Source organism: Hylobates moloch, unplaced genomic scaffold (genome assembly GCF_009828535.3).
Source record: "Hylobates moloch isolate HMO894 unplaced genomic scaffold, HMol_V3 SCAFFOLD_2, whole genome shotgun sequence".
Classification (NCBI taxonomy): domain Eukaryota; kingdom Metazoa; phylum Chordata; class Mammalia; order Primates; family Hylobatidae; genus Hylobates; species Hylobates moloch.
In genome coordinates, this window is record NW_026652277.1 from 45,322,012 (window position 1) to 45,338,321 (window position 16,310).

Sequence of the window (16,310 nt, forward strand, 5' to 3'; positions counted from 1 at the left end):
TTTATAAATATCAGCTCAAGTGATCCTTGGGCCTGATCCTCCTGGGTTTCTGGGATTACAGAAACTCTGGGATGAGCCACTATGCCCAGCTTCCTTCTTTATTTATTTATTTATTACATTTATTTAGAAAACCTAGGTTAGGCCCAGTGCAGTGGCTCACACCTGTAATCCCAGCACTTTGGGAGGCTAAGGCAGGCAGATCACCTGAGGTCAGGAGTTCAAGACTAGCCTGACCAACATGGAGAAACCCTGTTTCTACTAAAAATGCAAAATTAGCCGGGCGTGGTGGAGCATGCCTGTAATCCCAGCTACTCGGGTGGCTGAGGCAGGAGAATTGCTTGAACCAGGCAGGCGGAGGTTGCAGTGAGTCAAGATTGCACCACTGCACTCCAGCCTGGGCAACAAAAGTGAAACTCGGTCCCCCATCCCCCCCGAAAAAAAAGAAAGAAAAAAGAAAGGAAAAGAAAACTGAGGTTAAAAGAGATTAAGTAACTTGTTAAAAGTGTCACAGCCAATAAGGTGTGGAGCCTAGACTCAAGGCCGGGTTGATTTTATTCCAAAGACAATTCTTTTGTCCATAGTTCTATACTGTTCTATATAATTTTCCAAGATGAGTTATTTCCTTACAAGGATATTCAAAGGAAGAGTCTGGGGAACAGCAGAAGCCACATGCTGTCTTACAGAGAAAATTCTTGCTCTGGAAGACGATAAGCCACATGGATACCTCATGACTAACCTTTTATCATCAACAAGTCATTCATGGGTGCCCAACTAGAATAAATACTACATAATAAAAATTTAAATGGAAGTTTAAAAATCAAACTATAATGCAAACATCCCCTCTAAGGTATCAATTGTCACTAATATTTTGTAGCTACTGCAGACCATTTCTCAGAAAAAAACGTTCAGACACTTTACAAATACTTTATGCTAGTCTTTTCCAAAATGCTTATGCTGCTGCCCTTTCCAAAATAATTACACGTTTTAGATCCTAAAACGTGTCAACAGTCCCAGTCATAGTTTCCAGTACCACACATTTCTCATTATTTCTGTTTTCCTCTACCATTTCTCATTATCAGTGAATGAAGAGAACACTTCATTTCAAAAATTATGCCATGTACTCTTTCAAGCATCATTTCCTTTGAAAAAGATATGTAAAAATAAAGCAAAAAGAGACAGTGTATATAAAAATTAATTTTAGGTACAATGATGCTTTTTCAAGACAGATTAACTCTCAGAATGTGAGCGTCATTGTACGTGTTCATTTATAAATTGCCTATTTTATAGTAAATGACTTAAATAATGACTCTCCATATACATATTTTTCTTTTCCTAAAGAATTCTTGGCCAGGTGCAGTGGCTCACACCTGTAATCCCAGCACTTTGGGAGGCCAAGGCAGGTGGATCACTCGAGGTCAGGAGTTTGAGACCAGCTTGGCCAACATGGTGAAACCCCATCTCTACTAAAAATAGAAAAATTAGCTGGGCATGATGGTGGGCGCCTGTAATCCCAGCTACCTGGGAGACTGAGGCAAGGAGAATCACTTTAACTCAGGAGGTGGAGGCTGTACTGAGCCAAGATCACGCCACTGCGCTCCAGCCTGGGCGATAGAGTGAGACTCTGTCAAAAAAAAAAAAAAAAAAGAAAGAAAGAAAAGAAAGAAAGGGAGGGAGGGAGGGAGGAAGGAAGGAAGGAAGGAAAGAAAAAAGAAAAGGAAAAGAAATGAAAAGAGAATGCTTGAGGCATAGATTTTATTTTTTTTAGAATCCCAGTGGTTCCCAAGCAACTCATATGGTCTCACAGTGGAGGGAGGAAGATAGGATTGCCTATTTTATCTTATTCCCTCCTCAGCAGTTACAAAGTGATCAAAAAATGGAGTGGTAACTTTTGAAAAGCAAAAGTTCCATTCATTTTGGGACAGCTTGTTTGATTATAATCTTTTTACATGAACTTTATCTGTTCCATTGAGAATTTATCAAAACATATGGAGCCACTGCATGTCTATAGTCCCAGCTACTCAGGAGACTGAGGCAGGAGGATTGTTTCAGTCTAGGAGTTGGAAGCTACGGTGACCTATGATTGCACCTGTGACTAGCCATTGCACTCCAGCATGGGCAACATAGCAAGACCCTGTCTCAAAGAAAAAACAAAATAAAACATATACATATGTAAGAAACCTGTTTGGAAATGGGATATTTCACTATATTGCCAAATTAACCATAAGGCTAATCAGTTACCATAAGGCTTAGTTGGTTTTGTGTTGCTATTACAGAATACCACAGATTGGGTAAGTTTATAAGAAACAGATCTATTTCTTACAGTTCTGGAGTCCGGAAAGTCCAAGATTGAGGGGCTGCATCTGGTGAGGGCCTTCTTGCTCCATCATCCCATGGTGGAAGGCAGAAGGGCCAGGGAAAGAGAGAGAGATAGACAGAGGGTGAGGGGGGAGGGAGATGAACTCATTATTTTATCAAGAACCTACTCCCATGATGACTAACTCACTCCTGTGATAACAGCATTAATCCTCTTAAAGATCTTCTCTTTTAACACTGTTGCACTGGAAACTAAGTTTCCAACACATGAACTTTGGGGGACACATTCAAACCATAGCAGCATCTATTCACTAATTCATCACTCCTTAATTCTCAAATTTTCCTCGGTAAGAACTCCTTTGCATTTTCCAACCACATCCCACCACACCACCGACTCCAAGCCCTACAGTATTAAAATTTTTGAATACTTAACAAAATTTATTTTTAAGTTATAGACAATTTCCTTTATACAACTGTTCTGTGATAAGTGCTGGATACAAGAGCTGCCTATGTAGTTTTCTCGTCAAAGCCATGGGTCAAGCCTGCACTGGGAGTAGAGAAAGAAATAAGATTTTTGTTGAATTTGAGAATAAAGCATTAAACTGGACTGGACTGAGATTTATTAACTAAGATAGTTATGGTAAGGATTAGATGGGGTAACATATGGAATGTCTTTGCCCTCAACAGTGGTGAGATGACAAGTAGTTAACTCGTAGATAATAGGAAAATCTCTCTCAACATCCAATTATACAAATAAATCCTTTCCCAATGCATTTCTTCCAGTCTTCTCTTCACCAGGCCAAGATGTCTAAAACAGGTGTTTTTTATTTGCATAATCTAAAGGTTGAATAAAACGCTGAAGAGTTTTTTAAAAATCACTAAAAGTATCTACAGTGTGGCATCTTCTCTCTTCAGGCTCATTAACTGTAGTTAAATGCTTGTCTACATGCAAAAAATAGGGCAGTGGCCCACTTTCAAGGTAGTACCAAAGAGAAAGTGCATTTTGTTCTCCTCATCATACCCACCATCTGTCTTTATACATTACTCCCTGAAGATCCAGAATTACTGGGAGTCACAGCTAATGCTAGATTCGAGTGTTTAATGAGTGAAAAAAAAAATTAAACAAAAACAAAAACAAAAGAGCCATCACAAACTGCAAATTAAGGGATCAGCAAAACCCCTGCTGCTTTAAAAATCCCATTCAACCTTGCCAATACACTAATTAATATAATAAAAAACACAAAGATCTTGCTTAAAATTAAACGAGCAGGCTGCCCACGGCTTGCTGCCCACTCTCTGAGCAAGCATCTGCTTAGAATGTAACCAATTGTCTCCTTGGGAGGTTAAAAGAAGGGAGGGAAAATTACTTTGGCAGAGAGTCCAACAGTTAACTATGCCCCTTTTGAAAACAGAATTCTTATCCTGCTTTTAATGCCAAGCACATACAATGTCAAGTAAATTGGTCTTAATTCAAAACATGACAGAACTGCAGCAAATGGATTAAAGTGCTACTATGTACATTAACAAAAATAACAGAATATATATATATACAAATTAATCTCATAGTGTTAAACCAGTTTTTGAAAATTCTATCCCTTACTTGCACTACCCTCTTGTACCAAGCACAGGGCTTGCCACATATTGGGTACTCAGTAAATATGTTTAATAACACTGGTAAAAAACCACACACCCATTGATGTTCCATAGGCAATGAGCAATGTTAGAGATTAAATATTAGTTCCTGATGCCTAAACTCAGAGGCCAAACATCTTGTTTAGCTTAATTCAATCAATACTCATTTATTATACCCATCACTCTTCCAGGCACAATAAACAAGACACAAAAATGGAACTTGCCCTGAGCAGCTTACATTTTTATCTCCAAGAGAAAAAAAATGCAGAGGCAAAAAAGTTCAATAAAAACACAAAGAAATAAAAACTGAATGACTAATAACAGTAAACTTTGGTATTTCTATTACTGTTTCTTGATAAATAGTAAAACATGCTAGTTGTTAAGCACCTTCTATGTGTCAGACACTATAGTTGGTGATTTGTGTATATTATTTCATTTAGTTCTCACAGTTTTGCTTCAAATTAGGTTTTGCAATCCCTAGTTTTAAAGAAAAGAAAACAGGGCCGGGCACGGTGGCTCATGTCTGTAATCCCAGCACTTTGGGAGGCCGAGGCAAGCAGATCACGAGGTCAGGAGATGGAGACCATCCTGGCTAACAAGGTGAAACCCCGTCTCTACTGAAAATACAAAAAATTAGCCGGGCGTCTGAAGTCCCAGCCACTTAGGAGGCTGAGGCAGGAGAATGGCATGAACCTGGGAGGCAGACCTTGCAGTGAGCCCAGATTGTGCCACTGCACTCCAGCATGGGCAACAGAGCGAGACTTTGTCTCAAAAAAAAAAAAAAAGAAAGAAAAAAGAAAAGAAAACAGATATTCTCAGGCATTCAAGATGAGCCTGGCAAACACGGCAAAACCCCGTCTCTACTAAAAATACAAAAACTAGCTGGGCGTCATGGCAGATGCCTGTAATCCCAGCTACTTGGGAGGCTGAGGCAGGAGAATCGCTTGAACCCAGGTGGCAGAGGTTGCAGTGAGCTGAGATCGTGCCATTGCATTCCAGCCTGGGCGATGAGAGCAAGACTCCATCTCAAAAAAAAAAAAGAAAAAGAAAAAAGAAAAGAAAACATACTCAAGGAGGTTGTCCAAGGCAATGCCCTTAGTCCTTAGTAAAGGACAGAGTTAGAATCGCAGATACCTGACTTCAAAGATTATTGTCTAAGATGCCGGGCTGTTTACTGTTTTTAAAACTGATAACGTATGTTTGTGCCCCTTCTCAGAACTACAGAGAAGTTTAGGAGTTATAGCTTAAATAATGAAATTGAAAATACTAGGACATTTTGAGAATTGTATAAGAAGAAAAATGATCTAAGAACTTGCAACCTAAACTATTTGTTACCAAAACACCAGAGGTTCAGCCTAGGTCCTGCTGCTCGCTGCACAGAAAACCAATCACTGAGATGACGTGTATTGCCAAGGAGGAAGAAGGCTTTAATAGGGTGCTGCAGCTGAGAAGATGGGCTCTCAGTCTCAAATCCATTTCCTTGACTGACTAAAACTAGGGGAATAAATGTATAGCAGGGAAGAAATGTAACAATGTGTAAAAAAATAAGAACTAGGGAGGGGCAAGCAGGCATCTGGTGTGGTGATCTGGTGAGTGCCAGTCTTTGATACTTTCTTGAGAGGCCTGAAGATCCTTTCTTGATGAAGGAACTCAGATCAAACAAGTATAAGTTTCAAGCTTTAAGATCAGAAGGGTCAATTTCTATGTTTATCAAAAAGAACAGTCTATGGGAGTATCAGGTCAGTTTCATAGTCAGGAAAATTTACACTCTTTATTTACTGCACATGCATAGAAAATGAAAGATTACTTTAGGAAGGTAGAAAATTGTTATTAAAGAGATGAGATTTGAGCCTTGCCTAGAGGAATCTAAAATTAAGTAAGATTCAACCTCTGTACTCAAGGAGCTAATGGTCTAATAAGAGAGAAAGACCTAAATCAATGGACATTGATACAGGACAAAGCCATTTAGAATTTAACTAAAATTTCTTTTACACTACCAAAACAGGTGTTCTACACTTCTGTAATGAGACATATTTGGCCCTGGCAAGGTTTTTAATGATAGCTATGACTCATATTGAACACATCCTTCATTTTACTATGAAGTAAAAAGTAGAGTTTTCAAAACTCAAATGACCAGTGACACTGTATCTTTATGAACATCTTTTCAAAACCAAATGCATAATTTGTAATTCTGTTATACATCATTTTAATAACAAAGATAAAACATAACTGTTAAAAAATTTTAGTAATTAAAAAACGTATGAGACATAAAGGGACAGCCCTTCCTTTAATTCTATCACCTTGAATCCTGCCACTCATTTATTTGTTATTCAACAGATATTTGTTGAATGCCTATTATGTGTCAGGCAATGTCCTTCCTAGATTCTTGGACAGTCCATGAACAAAAGAGACAAAGATCCTTGTTCTTATAGAGTTTATATTCTACCAGGAGAAAGGAAGGCAACAAAGAATAAGTATATAAGTTATGTAGTATACTAGAAGGTGCTAAGTACTTTGGAAAACCAAGTAAAACAGGAAAGAAGGCCTGGCAGTGCAAGATGAATGGGTGCAATATTAAACAGGGAATCCAGGGTGAGCCCCATTGAGAAGAGACATTGTCCACACAAATCCAAATATATACTTATATACTCTTGCCCCCACTACAATCCATCTACTTCATATAGAGAATGAAACTTAGGCTAGAAAAAAAGATTATGTTTTTGCTTTCCTAATGGCTTTAATGCACTTAAAACAAAATCCTTTACAATGGCCTATAAAGCCCAATAGGATCTGGCCCCTGGATACATGTGTCTGATCCCCTTTCCAACTTCTCTCCCACTCTGTCATTGTCAAAGTCAAATAAAATATAGAGATAGATCTCTCTATTAAATGCTTTATTTGGAAATCACAGAATTGCCATTCCGGGCATAAACTCGGGCTGGTGTTGTCTTTGGTATGTTGGAAGAAGCAAGAGAAGTTTGGAAATTTTATTAGAAAGAGAAATAATATGTGTTGTTTTGAAAGAAATCTCATTGGCACTACAGAAACTTTTGGGAGCTGGCAAGCTCTGGGTGGGGAGTAACAGTGGTAGGTAAAACCATTCTTAGAGTCGAGGCAGGTTGCTTCAGCAGTTACTAGGTAAAATTGGTCTTGGGGTTACAGCAGGCTGGGCTTGCAGAAAATTCGATTTTTAGAACTGTTGCTCTGTGCCTTGAGTGATTTCTCCCCCGGAATCTGATTAAGTTGGGTATGACAAGAATTACACAATTCTTTTGATCAGCTTTCACACTAAATTTCAACCACAAATGCCTTTTTTTGTTTCTGAACACAGCAAGTTTCTTCACACTGGGCCTTTTAATGTACATTTTGCCAGGCATGGTGGGTCACGTGTTTAATCCCAGTACTTTGGGAGGTCATGTTAGGATAATCACTTAAACTCAGGAGTTTGAGATCAGCCTAGGCAACATAGTGAGACCCTGTCTATAAAAAAATTTAAAAAAATTAGCTGCGCATGGTGGCATGCACCTGTAGTCCCAGCTACTTGGGAGGCTGAGGCAGGAGGATCCTGTGAGTCCAGGAGAGATCCAGGTTGCAGTGAGGTGTGATTGTGCCACTGCGCTCCAGTCTGAGTGACAGAGTAAGACCCTGTCTCTATAAATAGGTAAATAGGTTGGGTGTGGTGGCTCACGCCTATAATCCCAGCACTTTCAGAGGCCGAGGTGGGTGGATCACCTGAGATCAGGAGTTCAAGACCAGCCTGGCCAACCAACATAGTGAAACCCCATCTCTACTAAAAATACAAAATTTAGCCAGGCGTGGTTGCGTGAGCCTGTAATCCCAGCTACTTGGGAGGCTGAGGCAGGGGACTCACTTGAACCCGGGAGGTGGAGGTTACAGTGAGCCCAGATGGCGCCACTGCACTCCAGCCTGGGTGACAGAGTGAGAGACTCTTTCTCAAATAAATAAATAAATAAATATATATATATATATATACATTTCCCTCTGGCTTGAACACTTCCCCTAGGTGGTAATGTGACAAGGTCTTTGTTAGCATGTGGTAGGATGTTTATAAATATCTTTGAAATGAATAAAGGAGAAGGTAGTAAGGATTTTAGTTGGTCATATATTAATCAGTAAATACTTTTTGTTCATCTATTACATGCTAAGCATTGGTGATACAAATGGGAATATAAGACAAGTTATAGCCTTACTTCCCTCTTCTTTCAATAGAAAAAGGACAGTAGTTGGCCGGACGTGATGGCTCACGCCTGTAATCCTAGCACTTTGGGAGGCCGAGGTGGGTGGATCATGAGGTCAGGAGTTCAAGACCAGCCCGGTCAAGATGGTGAAACCCCGTCTCTACTAAAAATACAAAAATTAGCCGGGCATGGTGGAGGGCACCTGTAGCCCCAGCTACTTGGGAGGCTGAGGCAGATAATTGCTTGAACCCAGGAGGTGGAGGCTGCAGTCAGCCAAGATTGCACCACTGCACCTCAGCAAGACCCCGTCTCAAAAAGAAAAGAAAAGAAAAGAAAAAAGACAATTGTTTTAGATGCTTATAGAAATGTTAAGATATCCAACTGGAATGGAAACAAGATTGCTAAATCAAAAATTAAACCAGTGGGGCCAGGCATGGTGGCTCACTCCTATAATCCCAGCACTTTGGGAGGTCGAGGTGGGTGGATCTCTTGAGGTCAGGAGTTTGAGACCAGCCTGGCCAACATGGTGAAACCCCATCTCTACTGAAAATACAAAAAAATTAGCCAGGCTTGGTGACGCATGCCTGTAATCCCAGCTACTTAGGAGGCTGAGGCAGGAAAATTGCTTGAACCCGGAAGGCAGAGGTTTCAGTGAACTGAGATCATGCCACTTCACTCCAGCCTGGATGACAGAGGGAGACTACATCTCAAAAACAACAACAAAAAATTAAATCAATGTGTAAATGGATTAACAATAAAGCTTAAATTCAAAGATTCTTCCCCACTGTGCAAACTGACTTTGTTCTCTTACTGAGTTCTTCCAGAGGCAATTACCCAAATGATTTCTTATTTCAGCAAAGTCCTGTCAAGGACTCAAGGGGAGGTAGAGAGAATAGTATAATAAACTCCCAGTATAAATAGTATAATAAGCTTACCTTCCATCTTCAATAACTATCTTCTCATAGCCAATCCTGTTTCATTTATACCTCCCCACTTCTTCCTCTACCCACTAGAGTATTTTGAAGCAAATCCCAGATATTGTATTCTTTCATCTGCATTTTAGTATTTTGGTAAAAATCTCGAAAAGATAAGGACTCTCTAAAATATGCTAATTACCTTACCATTATTACACTTAAAAATTAATAATAATTAATACCAATATACAATCCATATTCAAGTTACTCTAATTGCTTTATATTTTTATAGTGGTTTTGTTCAATTAAGAAGCCAACAGGACCCACACATAGCATGCGGGAAAAAGAGATCTACAAAGATCTCTTAAGTTTCTTTAAACCTATAGCTATCTCTCCAACTCTTTCTTTCTTTGCAATTTGTTGTTTAAAAAAACTAGAAGTAGGAGATCAGGGTCAGTTATATAGCCAGGGATCAGATTTTGTAGGCCTTTATAGGCCACTGTAAGGACTTTGGGTGTCAAGTGCAATGGAAAGCAATTAGAAAAGTAAAATATTACGATTTTAGGTTTTTTCTAGCCTTATGCTCACTCCGGCTACTGTGTGGAAATGGATTATAGTGGGCAAGAGTGGAAACAAGCAGAGTTATTGCTGTCTCCAGCACATAGTCACTGCCCTGAACCATGTGGTCCCTCAGTTATGACTTTACATGAAGATTTTCCTATTCTCAAGATATTCAATAACTACATTGGAACTAGACATTTCCTACTAAACAGCCGTCTTTGGGACAAGAAACAGTCTTCTCTTCAAAATTCTAGAAATTTAACATGAGTGAGCACATAGCAGATTAATGTTGGCATGGCAGAAAATAGCCTTCACTTGCTCTGAAGTGCTCCCCTCTGTGCAGTGACAAAGTGGAGCCCGGCCAAACTTGCCAGTATGAACTGAATCCTACTGTTTGCAGCCATTCTCGCTGAGTCTGCTTGAGTTGGCAGCATTCAAACAAACTCGGCCCTGGTGAATTATCAGAGCCAAGTGCCCCATCCTGTTTTGCCCAGCTTCCACTTCAAAATAAAGTGAATATTTCTAATTTTATTGAGCACTGCAGATAGAAATGCAGAGATTTAATAAAATCCACTTTCAAAAAGAATTAATATGGAAGCTTTGGGACTTGCATGCTGAAATGTAAATGCCAGCAAATACCTTTTTTAACCCAGGAAAATTAATAATAAATTGTTTTACTCTCCTGTTTTTAAAGATAAGATTTTCCAATATCCTCCAGAAGACACAATAATTCATTTGAAAATGAATTATCTTTTAAATTATTTGCTGTCTGGATGCAGGGTCTCACACTAGTAATTCCAGCAGTTTGAGAGGCTGAAGTGGGCAGATCTTGAGCCAGGAGTTCAAGACCAGCCTGGCCAATATGGCGAAACTCTGTCTCTACTAAAAATATAAAAAATTTGCTGGGCTTGATGGTGTGGGCCTGTGATTCCAGCTACTTGGGAGGCTGAGGTGGGAGGATAGCTTGAGTTTCTGAGGTTGAGGCTGCAGTCAGCCATGATCATGCCACTGCACTCTAGCCTGGGTGACAGAGCAAGAACCTGTTTAAAAAATAATAATAAAATAAATATATATATACTTTTTTTTACTGTTTATCATTCTTTTGGCCTTTGTTACACAGTCGCAGTGACAAACTAAATAATGTATTGGTTCAATGGACTTTTGTATCACAACACTTGGATGTGAATCCCAACTCTGTCCTTTACTTTTGTAACCTTATGCAAGTTGCTCAACTCCTCTGAGTTCAGGCTTCCTCCTCTGAAAAATAGGTACAGTAATAGTGTTAACAAAACACCAGGGTTTGGTCTAGGTCCTGCTGCTTGCTAAACAGAAAGCCAGTCACTGAGACGACAAGTATTGAGAAGGGAGAAGGCTTTAATAGGACGCTGCAGCTGAGGAGACGGGAGATCAGTCTCAAATCCATCTGTCTGATAGACTAAAACCAGGGATTTATACAGCAAGGAAGAAACGTAACAATGTGGAAGAAAACAGAAACTAGGGAAGGACAAGAAGGCAATCATGATGAATGAGGGTTCTCGCATCTGATGCAGTGATATGGTGAATTTCAAGGTTTTTTTTCTTTTTTTTTCTTTTTAGGAGAGTCGGGGTTTCACCGTGTTAGCCAGGATGGTCTCAATCTCCTGACCTCATGATCTGCCCGCCTCAGCCTCCCAAAGTGCTGGGATTACAGGCGTGAGCCACCACGCCCAGCCCGTGAATTTCAGTTTTTTGATAGTTTTATTTTTATTATTTTTTTTTGAGAGGTCTGAAGGTCCTTTCCTGAGGAAGGAACTTAGATAAAATAAATATAAGTTTCAAGTTGTAAAACGAGAAAGGCCAATTTCTTTGTTTATCCAAGAGAACAGTCTATTGGACTACTGGGTCAGTTTCAGTGGAACTACAGTATGTCACAAACTTGTAGTGAGGTGTAAATGGGTTACAATCTGATTGATTTTGAACACAGCCTGGCACATAAGTGCCATAAAATATTAGATATTGTTATTAGCTACCTCCAAAGTTTTAAAATGTTTGTGAGGCTTTTTTTTTATAGTTTAGTTTGATTTTTGGTATACTCACAAAGTTGTGTGCAAGCATCACCACTATCTAATTTCTTTTTTTTTTTTTTGAGACGGAGTCTTGCTCTGTCACCCAGGCTGGAGTGCAGTGGCGCCATCTCGGCTCACTGCAAGCTCCGCCTCCCGGGTTCACGCCATTCTCCTGCCTCAGCCTCTCCGAGTAGCTGGGACTACAGGCGCCCACCACCACACCCAGCTAATTTTTTGTATTTTTAGTAGAGGCGGGGTTTCACCGTGGTCTCGATCTCCTGACCTCGTGATCTGCCCACCTCGGCCTCCCAAAGTGCTGGGATTACAAGTGTGAGCCACCGCGCCCGGCCTACCACTATGTAATTTCAGAGCATTTGTATCACTGCTGAAAGATTTCATACACATTGGTGGTAACTCCTCACTCTCCTCTCCCCCCAGCCCTTGGCAACCACTAACCTACTTTCAGTCTCTATGGATTTGTCTATTCTAGACATTACATATAAATGGAATCTTAAAATATGTGGCATTTTGTGTCTGACTTCTTTCACTAAGCATAATGTTTTCAAGGTTCATGTATGTTGTAACATGTATCAGTATTTTATTCCTTTGAATGGCATAATAATATTCCGTTGCATGGATATCACATTTATTTATCCAATCATCAAATGATGGACATTAGATTGTTTCCATTTTGGGGCTATTATGAATAATGCTCCCATGAATCTTCATATACAACTTGTTATATGGACATTGTTTTCAATTCTTTTGAGTAAATATTCAAGAGTGACATTGCTGGGTCATGTAGTAATTCTATTTTTAACTATTTGAGGAACTGCTGAACTGTTTTCCAAAGTGTCCGCATCACTTTATATTCCCACCAATAATGTATGAGGGTTCCAATTTCTCCACATTTTTGTCAACAATCATTATTATTTGTCTTTTTAATCAATGCCAACCTAGTGGGTGTCAAGTGGTATCTCACTGTGGTTTTGATTTGTATTTTGCTAATGACTAATGTTTTTAAACATCTTTTCATGTGCTTATTGGCCATTTGTATATATTCTTTGGAGAAATGTCTATTCAAGTCCTTTGCCCATTTAAAAATTGGGTTGTCTTTGTTTTATGGGATGTAAGTGTTCTTTATACATTCCAGACACAAGTCCTTAATCAAGTATATGATGTGCAGATATTTTCTCCTATTCTGTGAGTTGCCTTTTCACTTTCTTGACAGTGTCCTTTGAAGCGCAAAAGTTTTTGTTTTTTTTTTTTGAGGAAATCGAATTTTTAAATGTTGTCTTGTGTTGCTTGTGCTTTGGATGTCATATCTAGAAACCATTGCTTAATCCAAGACCACAAATATTTATGCCTAGGATTCCTTCTAGGAGTTTTTTTTTTTTTTTTTAGAGGGAGTCGCGCTGTATCACCCAGACTGGAGTGCAGTGGCACGATCTCGGCTCACTGCAACCTCCGCCTAGCAGGTTTAAGAGATTCTCCTGCCTCAGCCTCCCGAGTAGCTGGGATTACAGTCATCTGCCAACACACCAGGATAATTTTTTAGTATTTTTAGTAGAGACTGGGTTTCACCATGTTGGCCAGGCTGCTCTTGAACTCCTGACCTCAAAAGATCCACCTGCCTTGGCCTCCCAAAGTGCTGGCATTATAGGAGTGAGCCGCCACACCTGGCCCCTTCTAGTAGTTTTGTGTCCAGAGTTAGTTCCTGCAGGTGGGTTTGTGGTCTCACTGACTTCAAGAATGAAGCTGCGGGCCTTCCTGGTGAGTGTTGCAGCTCTTAAAGGTGGCACGGACCCAAAGGGTGAGCAGCAGCAAGATTTATTGTGAAGAGCAAAAGAACAAAGCTTCCACAGCGTGGAAGGCAACCCAAGCAGGTTGCCGCTGCTGGCTGGGGTGGCCAGCTTTTATTTCCTTATTTGTCCCCATGCATGTTCTGTTTTTGTCCTAACAGAGTTCCCTTTTTTCAATCCTCCCTGCGATAGGCTACTATTAGGATCCTGCTGATTGGTGCATTTTACAGAGCATTGATCAGTGCATTTTACAGAGTGCTGATTGGTGCATTTTACAATCCCCTTGCTAGCTACAGAGTGCTGATTGGTGCATTTTACAATCCTAGCTACAGAGTGCTGATTAGTGCATTTTAGAATCCTCTTGTAAGACAGAAAAGTTCTCCAAGTCCCCACTCCACCCAGGAAGTCCAGCTGGCTTCACTTCTCAGTTTTAACTTTTACAATTTGGCCTTTCATTCATTTTGAGTTAGGTTTTGTATATGGTGTGAGATAGGGTTCCAAATTTATTATTTTGTGTGTGCATAGGCAGTATGTCTATCCTTCTACCAGTTCCACACTGCCTTGAGTACTATAGCTTTGTAGTAAGTTTTGAAAATGCGAAGTGCAAGTCCTCCAATTTTGTTCATGTATTAAGATTATTTTGGTTGTTCTGTGTGCCTTATATTTCCACATGAATTTTAGGACCAGCTTGTCATTTTCTGCAAAAAAAGGCAGTTGGGATTGTAACAGGAAATATGTGAAATCTCTAGGTCAATTTGGGAAGTATTGCCATCTTAACAATAGTAAGTCCTCTGATCTATGAACACAAGATGTTTTTCCATTAATTTAGGTCTTCTTTCATTTACTTACACAATGTTTTATAGTCTTCAGTGTATAAATCTTGTAGCTCTTTTGATGCTGTTGTAAATGAAGTTGTTTTTTTAATTTCATTTTTTGTTTTTCATTGGTAGTTTATAGAAATACAATTGATGTTGTATATTCAATTTGTATCCTGTAAACTTGTTGATTTCATTTATTAGCTCTAATAGTTCTTTTGTGGATTTCTTAGGGTTATCTATATGTAAAATTATGTCATCTGTAAATAGAGAAACGTTTACTTTTTCCTTTCCAATCTGGATGCCTTTAATACATTTTTTTTTGCCTAATTTCCCTGGGTAGATGTCTAGTACAATATTAAATAGAAGTGGCAAGAGGAAAACTCCTTGTCTTGTTCCTGATCTTAGGGGAAAGTGTTTAGTTATCACCATCAAGTATGTTAGCTGTTGCTTTTTCCTAGATATGCTTTATCAGGATGAGGAAGTTCCCTCTATTCCTAGTTTGTCGTGTTTTTATCATTAAAGGTGTTGAATTTTGTCAGTGCTTTTTCTGCATCTATTGATATGATTGTATAGGGTTTACCTCTTCATTATATTAATGGTGTTTTAAATTGATTGGGTTTCATATGTGAAACATCCCTTGCATTCCTGAGATAAAGCCCACTTGATTATGGTATATAATTCCTTTCATATGATTCTGGATTCAGTTCACTAATATTTTGCTGAGTATTTTTGTATCTACATTCAAAAAACATATTGGCCCATAGTTTTCTTCTCTTGTGATGTCTTTGTTGACACCAGAGTAATGCTAACTTCATAGAATGAGTTGGGAAGTTGGGACAGACCCATCTATTTTATGTAGGTTATCGACCTATAATTGGCATGTAATTGTTCATAGCATTTCCTTATAATTATTTTTATTTATGTAAGGTTGGTAATAATGTCCCCACCATCATTTCTGATTTTAGTAATTTGAGTTTTAGACCTTTTGTTCTTGTTCAGTCTTGTTAAATCTTTGTTGATTTTTTTCAAAAACCAAAAAACCTAGGTTTTTTTTATTTTTCTCTTTTGTTTTTATAGTCTCTATTTCATGTATTTCTACTCAGTTGTTATTTCTTCCTTCTGCTTTTTTCAGGTTTAATTTTCTCTTCTTTCTCTATTTTATTTTATTTATTTATTTATTTATTTATTATTTATTTTTTGACACAGGGTCTCACTCTGTCACCCAGGCTGGAGTGCAGTGGCATGATCTCATCTTACTGCGACCTCTGCCACCCCAGCTCAAGCAATCCTCCCACTTCAGCCTCCCAAGTAGCTAGGACTATAAGCATGCACCACCACACCTGACTACTTTTCTATATCTTCAGCAGAGACAGGGTTTTGCTGTGTTGCCCAGGCTGTTCTCAAACTCCTGGGCTTGAACGATCCACCTGTCTTGGCCTCCCGCAGAGCTGGGATTACAGGCATGAGCCACCATGCCCAGCCTCTAGTTTTTTGTTTTTTGTTTTTTTTGAGACAGTGTCTTGTTCTGTCGCCCAGTCTGAAGTGGAGTGCCACAATCTTGGCTCACTGCAGCCTCTGCCTCCCGGGTTCAAGCAATTCTCTGCCTCAGCCTCCCAAGTAGCTGGGATTACAGGTGCCTACCACCACGCCCAGCTGATTTTTGTATTTTTAGTAGAGACGGGGTTTCACCATCTTGGCCAGGCTGGTCTTGAACTCTTGACCTCATGATCCGCCCTCCTCGGGCCCAGCCTCTAGTTTCTTAACATGTAAAATTAGGTTATTGATTTAAGCACTTTCTTCCTTTCTAATATAGGCATTTACACTTATAAACTTTCCTCTAAGCTCTACTTTGGCTGTATCCCATAAGTTTTGGTATGTTTTCATTTAAACTCATCACAAACTATTTTCTAATTTTCCTTGTGATTTTTCTTTGACAAATTGGTTATTTAAAATTGTGTTGTTTAATTTTTACTTTTTCATGAATTTCTCAACTTTCCTTCTGTTAATGAGTTCAAATTTTATTCCA